The 9569-nt window shown below is 47.2% G+C and overlaps 1 long non-coding RNA gene across 1 annotated transcript; it reads right to left on the minus strand.

Moving 5' to 3' along the window:
- Nucleotides 1-7319: 7319 nt before the first annotated feature.
- On the minus strand, nt 7320-9569 carry LOC135576302 (uncharacterized). The gene is made up of 3 exons (XR_010467962.1): nt 9364-9569; nt 7719-7835; nt 7320-7517 (listed from the first exon to the last, which is right to left on the minus strand). It is a non-coding gene; the product is annotated as an uncharacterized LOC135576302 (long non-coding RNA).

The following is a 9569-nucleotide window of genomic DNA, read 5'->3' on the forward strand; positions in this document are numbered from 1 at the left end:
ACACCAGTAGCTGGCACCGCAAGCCAGGGGTCCCTACGAGCCCTGGTTGGGCCCAGTAACTGGCATCCAGTCTACCCACACAAGACCCCAGTTGACGGTTCATAGTCCTTTCAGGTCACATACACACAGGAGAGAGTGGAAGATGACACAGAGAGATGACTAAGAAAAGGTTTAATAAGAACATGTGAGAAGACAGGACAGATATCATCTGGGTCCTGCTACCAGTCACTTGACTCTGAAGAGACGCTGGCATCATCAGGTGGTTCATCATCTGAAACTTATTCAACAAGATTAGAGGGGATGAAACCCCTTGTGCCATTGGTCAGCTCTCCCACATACCACCTGTCTTCATCCACGTCTCCAAAGACATAAACATATTGTCCAGCAACCAGAGGAAGTTCTAGTTGAGGCCGCTCATTGGGACCATGGAAAGGATCATAGCTGTATCGAGCTATGAATGCTCAGAGTGCTGCCAGTTGTTTTCTCATGGCCTCCAGGAGGATGGACCCCTTGTCTGCTGCCAGGTCAGCTTGGGGTGTCCTGGAAATGATATGGCTGCATCTTTCTCTTTGCAGCCGTTCAGGTTGCTGAGAAAGCTGCTGGCTTTGGGTTGGCAGCAGCACTGGAGTATTGATCAGGCCATGGATGGTGACCTGCAGTTGTCTGGATCTCTCTTGCAGCTGCCAGGCCAGGGCAGCTAGTTGAGCACTTTTCTGCTGCAGCCTCTGTGCCTCCTTGCCTGCTTCTGGAGAGCCTTCCTTTGTCAGGAGGTGGCTCTCCCTCTCAAGGGCACGTTTCTGCCTTTCCAGGTCTTCTCGAAGACGCTGCAGGTGTTCTTCTCCAGGAGGCGGGTGCACGTGCTGCCCAGCAGCACTGAGGCTTCCCCCTCTGGCAGCTGGAGCCGAGCAGCTGCCACAGCCTTGCATGCTGTTTGCTGCCCAGCTCTGTGGCTTTCTGGCGGTCTTTCCTGTGGTGCCACCAGGGCCTGGGGCCCGCTTCTGCGCAGGGAGCAGGAGCTCTGTGTCTCCTGGTGGCCCTGGTGCCCAGGAGGGCCTTGGGGCTGGGCCGTGCCAGGGGAGGCGGGCAGTTGGCCCTGGGACCGCTGCAGGATGTATTTGATGAAGAGTCTCCTCTCCAGCTGCAGCTGGTTGCGGAGGTGGCGGGTGTGGGCGGGCTGGTCGCCATCCGTCTCCCAGCAGAGCTTGCCGAGGAGGTCCCAGGGCTTGCTTCGGGCCTCCCTGCTGCTCCTGCTGGGCCTCCCGATCTACTGGGCCAGCTGGTGCTGCAGGTCCCACACCCGGCGAAGGGCGGCGGTGCACTCCCGCCACAGCAGCTCCTGTCCCTGGCGGAGCTCAGCCTCCTTCCAGCGCAGCTGCTGGCGGGTCTCTGCCACCCGCTGCCGCTGGCTCAGCTCCAGCAGCTGCTGCAGCTCCTGCGCCTGTCGCTGCTGCCCCTGGCACTGGAGCCGCTCTGCCAGGAGCTGCTGCTCCCGCTCCAGAGCCGACTTCAGCTCCCGGGTTTCGGCGGTGAAGCGGCGACGCAGCTCTTGGGTGCGGAGCCGCTCTTCCCCCAGGCCAGCCCGCAGCGCTTCCAGCTCCCGCCTCTGCTCCTGCTCCTGCATGAGGCTGCCGGGGGCTCGGGGCTCAGGGCGGCTGAATGCCATGGGCCCCCCTCCTCTTGTACCACGCGTCATGTCATCGGCCACCAAGCGCTGCTGCCACAGGGCACCAACGGCTGCGGTCCCTGGCTCTGCGAGGGACGGCAGCCCCTGACCCCGCTGCAGCCGCCGCAGCCCTTCAGCGGGCAGAAGCACAGACAGAATCTGCCCCCGCTGGGGTGGGCGAGCGTGGCCGTGTCCGTGTGTCCTGCCCTACCTCACAATGGGGGGTGGGGCCATGTGGCCTCATGCGCTGTGTCCTGCCCCCCATGCAAAGCAGGGGTGCGGCAGTTTACATAAGAAAAGGTCAGAGGGCAAAGATTCTTCCAGGCTGCACAGGAGAACTCCACCGCCTGACCTCACCCATCCAAGTGGGGTTGCCAGGAGAAACGGGACCAAAGTGGCTGAAAGCAGCAAAGTTGCAACAAAATTGTGCAGACTCAGCTGCTAAATGTGTGTTAAGCATGCTTATGTGGGGGGGTCCCGTGTAGAAATACTGAGAAGTGAATGATAACAGGAATATCACGGGCAAAGCCGAGAGTTGATGTCCATTGTAAATATGTGAGTTGTCTTACAGCTGCTCATAAGGAACCAAGATTCTTAACACAGGGTCTGACTCATGCTCCCGGCTGAGAGCACCTTTCTTGTGGCAATAAAATGAGGTTACGACCAGTGTGTGCTTCTGCTGCCTTCTTTGCAAAAGGAAGGAATTTCTGTAAGCAAATCCATTTTGGTAAGATCTCTGGAGTCCTCACCCTCCCGCAGAGACCTGAGAGCTCTGAAATCCCTCCTGCTCTGCATTTTGCCATTGAAGGTGAAATTACCCCAGTCCCAGGTGTTGTTTTGACACCTCAGGAGGGATCACACTCCTCTGGACCAAAAGCTGCGGTGTTCCTACGAATCCCAGGAGGCCTGGCATGCTGATAGCTCCCTTTGTTCAGGGAACTGCTCCCAAGACCTGTCTCCATTTCCATCATGGTGCCTCAGCTGCCTGGCTCGTGTGCACACTCTGCAGACACTGACGTTCCTTGAGCAACCTGTTCTGATGCCAGAGCTGACCCTGCTTTGAGCTGCAACTTCCACTAGGGACCTCTGAAGCTCCTTCCACCCCACACACAGAAACACACAGAACAACGGAATCACAGAATGGCCTGGGTTGGAAAAGACCTCAGAGATCATCCAGTCCAACCCTTGGTCCAACTCCAGTCCATTCACTAGATCATGGCACTAACCACTAACCACTAACCACATGGCATGACCACTCTCTCTGCAAAGAATTGCTTTCTAATCTCCAGCCTCAATTTCCCCTGGCAGAGTTGAAGCCCATGCCCCCTTGTCCTATTGCTGATGCCTGGGAGAAGAGACCAATCCCCACCTGGCTAGAACTGCCCTTCAGGTAGTTCTAGAGAGTGCTGAGCTCAGCTCTAAGCCTCCTCTTCTCCAGACTAAACAAGCCCAGCCCCCTCAGCCTCTCCCCATAGGGCTTGTGTTCAAGTCCCTTCCCCAGTCTCGTTGCTCTTCTCTGCACCCGCTCCAGCACTTCAATCTCTTTCCTGACCTGAGGGGCCCAGAACTGAACACAACACTCCAGGTGTGGCCTCCCCAATGCAGAGCACAGGGGAAGGATCACTGCCCTTGTCCTGCTGACCACGGTAATTTGGATCCAGGACAGGATCCCATTGGCCTTCTTGGCCACCTGGGCACACTGTTGGCTCATGTTGAGCTTCCTGTCCGTTAGTCCCCCCAGGTCCCTTTCTGCCTGACTGCTCTCCAGCCACTCTGTGCCCAGCCTGGAGCGCTGCAGGGGGTTGTTGTGGCCAAAGGGCAGCACCCGGCACTTGGCCTTGTTGAACTTCAGCCCATTGGAATCGGCCCATTTTTCCAGTCTCTCCAGATCCCTCTGCAGAGCCCTCCTGCCTTCCAGCAGGTCCACACTCCCTCCCAACTTGGTGTCAGCAGCAAATTTGCTGATGATGGTCTCAATCCCCTCATCTAAATCATCAATCAAGACGTTAAACAGGACTGGACCCAACACTGACCCCTGGGGACACCACTAGTGACTGGCCGCCAGCTGGATGCAGCCCCATTCACCAGCACTCTCTGGGCCCGGCCCTCCAGCCAGTTCTTAACCCAGCAGAGAGCGCACTTGTCCAAGCCACGGGCTACCAGCTTTTGCTGGAGTATATTATGGGAGACAGTGTCAAAGGCTTTGCTGAAGTCCAGATAGACCACACCTACAGCTTTCCCCTCATCCACCAGGTGGGTCACCTGATCATAAAAGGAGATCAGGTTGGTCAGACAGGACCTGCCCCTCCTAAACCCATGCTGGCTGGGTCTGATCCCTTGTCCATCCTGAAGGTGCTGTGTGATTGCATTCAGGATGATCTGCTCCATAACGCTGCCAGGCACCGAGGTCAGGCTGACAGGTCTGGAGTTGCCAGGCCTGGAGTTGCAGCCCTTTTTGTGGATTGGGGTAAAAATGAAATATTTTATGCTTTAAAGTGTGTGTACAGCACGTTTCAGTTAATTCTGAAAGTTTTGTTGCACAGCTCATTTAGTTCATCACATAGTTCTGCTGCCCTGCTCAAGTGGCAAAATCTCCAGATCCAACTCAGACTGAGCCCTCGAACAGCCAGCAAACAGCTGAACCATCTAAGGATCCGGCTTTCACACGGAAACAATTACTTTCTAGAATGCACGAGTGTTGCTGTTGACATTAAAAGTCCTCTGAAAGTCCAAAGTAAAACTGATAGTATCTATTCCTTTTATTAATTGTGCATTAAAAAGTAGTCTGTAAAAATAATTTCAATTATCAAATTTTCATATGATAAAATTTACTGAATATGTTGAAGACATTTATATGTGACCATCCAGAGCATAGTTTTAAATTTCCATTTCTATCAGTTCTGAAATGTTACAGTGTACTTCCTGCACCTTATTTTTTGAATTTGCCGCTTTTTCATCTTTAGATTTTCCAGTTGATTTTTCTTGTAAACTAACACACTCGTTTCGTCTCTTTCTCATGTCTACATATCGTTCTCCTTTGTTATTCTCTTCCAAGTCTTCTTGGCTCCTCTGTAAAAATAGATATACATAACCTTTTGTACATAATTCATTAGAGCAAAACTACAGACTGTTTCAGAAACATTTTAAAAATGAAACTTTCAACAGTTCTAGACGCAACAGGGAAAAACAATCATCCTACTGTAATTCACCCGTGCTTGAAAATGTCCTGCTCTAGGTTTTTTTTTCCTCTCAAACCTTCCCAAGCAGGTGTGGTACTTGCACAAAGAACCCAAATACAGCAGCAAACCTGGTGGAGGGATTTCACAAGGTGGTTTTAGGTTGGTTGTATCTATATGGTGCCTCAACAGAACTTGTATCTCGGACTGGAATCAGAAGGCCTAACACAGAATATGGAACTGCCCTGGGTAAACTCATCCTGACAGCTGGGTCACCTGGGCTTTGAAACACAAAGTCACAAAGCTGCACTTTTCTGAGCCACCCGCTTTGGACTGATCTCCTAGAGCAAGCTCCTACTCTCCAAAAACTAATGGGACCCTCCACAAAAAGTGCTACTGACCATCTGCTATAGAACAGAGTACCAGTGAAACGATGAACTCAGGAAAGGGCCGTGCTCAACAGCGTTCAGACTTCACCTCTTTGCCCTTTCAGGGGAGAACTTTCAGTGAAAGCCAGAAGGCCAAGCTTGCAAGAACTATAAGGACACTCTGCTAGTCCACATTTCAAACTGCGCAACTGCAGAGCAAAGTCCCCGTAACATCTGTGGGGAACACGGAGGTGGGAGATAAGAAGGAAGCGTCGCAATGAAGCACGGAGTGCAGACCAAGGCTCTGGCCATTCCTACAAGGGACATGAGATAGAGACTCCAATGCTTTGCTTTCATCTCAGTAACACTGTAAAACATCAGACATCACGGGTTAGTTATACAGTCAAAATTACATGTCTGCAAACAAACAAAGTATTCTCTGTTCTTTCAAATGACTCAGAATTGCTTAGAATCCTGTGGATTTTGGCAGCAAAAGCTTTAAGACCAATTTTCCATTTTCTAGGTGGGGAGAGATGTTGCTTTTGCAAAAAATAATTAATCGTAAAAATATCTATCAAACAGTTCCCCGAATGGTTGTTTTACACTTACAGTATGCATTTTCACGTGGATTTCTTTTCCTCCAACGTGGTGCATTGTAAAATCCTGAAGTATATTTGTCTGTGGAATAAACATCAACATTGTTTCTTAATTTCAGCTCCAATTTCAGGAAAGACTCTCTCAGTCTGATATGTGAATTAAATACTCTGTCAGTCGAAGTATTAATGAAAGCATCAAGTGAATCACACATCATCTCTGAAATACAAGCCAGTGTTAAATACAGACTTTCTCCAGCACTTTATAGATCATGTGTAATCTTGCAGCGTTTCCTCAAGCTCACGGGATCTCCCAAAGGAGGCGATTCTGCCACGGACACCTGCGCCTTGAACAAAGTCAATATTCTCGTGTTGAAAATCTTCCCAAAGGCATCAATTGCTTTTCAATTAAACAAATCCATAATCCAACGTCCTCTTTTATCCCTGCTTGTGCAAACACTCGATATAAGGCAATGGGATGTTTTTGTGCTGGGCAGCTGACTGTGCATCAGAGTAAGCTGCCCAGTGACTGTTTTCTGTGAAATTTGGCTAAAAATATGAATTCTCTTGTTTTCTATGAATTCCATCTTAATTACATTAATTCAAATCATTAATTGCAAAATAATCCTACAATTTTCAGTTTAAACACAACAGGTAAGCATTACCATAGCTTTCCGTTTGGGTCGAAAATCCTCTATTTGTGTCAAGCTGATTCTTTGGTTTGGAGCATTTCCCACCATATGGCTCAGGTGCTGCTGAAAAGAAAATTGGCAACAGTGGTAATGGTGGTTGTTATGGCAAAAATTAATAATGTTTTCTCTGTAATCTCTGTACCAATTTGTCTGCATTCAGCCAAAACAAACATTAAAAGAAAACAAACAAACCCAAACCAAATACACACAAGTATTAATGCCAAGATGTGGCAGTGATGTTGAGATTCATTTAATTTAACTGTATTCATGGTAACATAGCAGAGAAACTCTCTTAAGGAGGTTCCTTTTATTGAAAATTCGAGATAGGGAGGCATCTCAAGATGGAGATTCAACTCAGCTTAAGCGAGATGACTGAAACTGGTAAGATGAAATAACTTTCTTCACTTATGATTATTGAAATTATTTACCACTAAATTTCTACATAAAGTGACAGATTAGATAGTTAAAAATAGAGTGAGAGATGTAAAATTATGGTCACATCTGAAACAGATTTCCAAAAAGAAAGATACAGGACTTTGAATCCCACCTGTAGGCTCTTGTCAAATTCATGACATAGTACATCCTATCAAGAGGACAGTGGAAAGACGGAAAAAAGATGAATGAAAATATCGCCATGAATGAATGGAAAGAGAATGAATTCAGTCCCCTGTCCAACATTAAAAATACAATAATAGCAAAAATAACAAAAATTGATGCTAAATAGATATCAGAAGTTTGGATAAGACCAACCTCCATGATTTTCCAAGATACAAAATAATACTAAATATTGACAATAATAAATCAATCACAATCAAACCCACCTGTAGATCCACCGAACTTTGGTTCTTGGGTGGCATTCACAGTGCGGTAGAAAACATATGTTGATCCTCGAGGTTCCAAAGAATCAGAATCAGTCTTTCTGCTGGTAGCTCTCACATAAGGAACAGCAGAAGCAGTTTCATCATCCTTATTTTTACGCCTTTGTTGGTAACTTGGTTTTCCGTTGGGATCTGAAGAGTGAATTCCTAAAAGTGAAAAAGCAAACAGAAGTACAGAAATGTTGTGCCGTTACTCAGAATTTGACATATTACAAGGTCCTAGAGGCTGAAAACAAGATTGACCAAAAAAACAAAGTTTTTTTGTGGACAACCCAATTCAAATCTCTTCAATTAATTTATTTACAATAAGGTGTTCAGCAATGAGAAGATGATGCCAAAGTAAATTACCTCCATTGTCGAAGGATCGCCAGTTGCTTCTGGGAATACGCTCTGCTGGAACTCTCCTTCCTGAACTCTCTCCTCCTTTCTTTGCATTGTTAAGTGCTGCACAAGTATTACCATCCCCTGGAAAGGCAACAGAAAGAATGTGTGCCCTGCTGCTGTGTAAGCACAGGGAATGGCACTGCCATTCTCTTCCTCCCGCCTCTGTGAGATAGTGATACGTATAATGCCCTTTAACCTCTCGTTTTATGTTCTTCTTTCCCTTTTGTTAGTTGTTTGGATCCTGTCTAGTGTAACTTGAGCACCTGACGTGGAACTGTGATGATCTCTAAGAAAACTGCGTCATAGGTTAAAGACGGCTCTGGCTCCAAAGGAAAAAAACAGCTACAAATTACCTGCTCTAGCTTCTTACTTTTCATTAATGACATTTATGAATCCTATCTGAACAAATTGATGGTGTTTTCAAGATGCATGTCATCAGAGTACCTAAACCTCAAAGCACTCAATGGAAGAATTGCTTTGGGAAAACATCTCTATCCTTTTCTCTGCATGTATCTCTGTTTTCAGACTGTCTGGAGTGCAGCTGTGAACACAACCCCCTTATCCACTACTGTCCTCTAAGTGCTGACTACCTGCCTTTCTCTGTACCGCACAGGTGGTATGTGGACCTCTGAAACATCCATTCTTGAGCCCAAGAAGACTGATGTGCTCCGAAGGAGACCTTTGGGATGAACTAGGAATGATTTCTTTGTCTGTAGCATGTAGACACGTGCTGGATATGGGCAGCATTTGTGAACATCACAAAGTATTACGAACAACAAGGCTAAAACTGTAATGGCACTGGTTGATAGATAAGCCCGCCTCCAACTGCAGACAGAACTTCAAGAGGCAAGTGTCAGTATCAAGTACCCACAGGGCTCTTCACCGGCCCCTACTACTCTGCAGGAAGATGTGGCTTTGCCTCTTCTTCCTTTTTTCCTGCTCACACAAATGGCCACTTTTGCTTCCTCTCAGTTCAGGCCGGAATGCAGCAGAAATTCAGCACTTCTGCTTCAGTTTATGGGGTGGTATGAAGCCAAATCAAACCATCACAATCAAAACACCAGTGAAATCCCAGTTGTAGAAAAACACCATGCAAAGCAAGGTCATTCCTTCATCCCCTGCTGGGAGGAGAGATGTTGGACAGGAAGGATTTCCCAAAGGAAACTGAAATTCTACCGCAGAACTACACCTACCAATAGTTAGAGTAAAATGGGAAGAGAAAGGTGGACTACTCTGAGATTTACTAAATATTTTTAAAGAATACTTCACATTCAAAATACTGTAAAAAGAGGGGATCAATATATTTGTGCAGAACATTGTGTTCATTCCTCTTTCTGGGGAAATAAATGAATTTCTTCTATGAAGATGACTAAATTATTGGTCATGAATACACTGTCTGACTAATTATAAAGCTTAAAAAAGCTTTACATTTCTGACTGTGGATACTGCTGCACTCTACTTATGAAAATTATGCTGGATCAGATTTAGTCTTGACCATATTTGGGCATAAATGACTTCACATGAACCTGCAGGGACAAAAAAGAAAGTAGCACCATACAGACAGGCACATTTGAGGTGTTTTAAGAATCCTGGTTAAGCAGAAGCCCACCTGTGGATCCACTGAACTTTGGTTCTTGGGTGACGTCCACAGTGCGGTAGAAAACATACGCTGACCTGCGAGGTTCTGAAGAATCGCAACATGTTTTTCTTCCTGCTGCTCTCCCACGAGGAACATAAGAAGCAGGTTCATCATCTTTCCTTTGACTCCTTGGTTGGTAACTTGGTTTTCCTCTGGGGTCTGAAGTGTTAAAGCCT

Source organism: Columba livia, chromosome 24 (genome assembly GCF_036013475.1).
Source record: "Columba livia isolate bColLiv1 breed racing homer chromosome 24, bColLiv1.pat.W.v2, whole genome shotgun sequence".
NCBI classification, from domain to species: Eukaryota; Metazoa; Chordata; class Aves; order Columbiformes; family Columbidae; genus Columba; species Columba livia.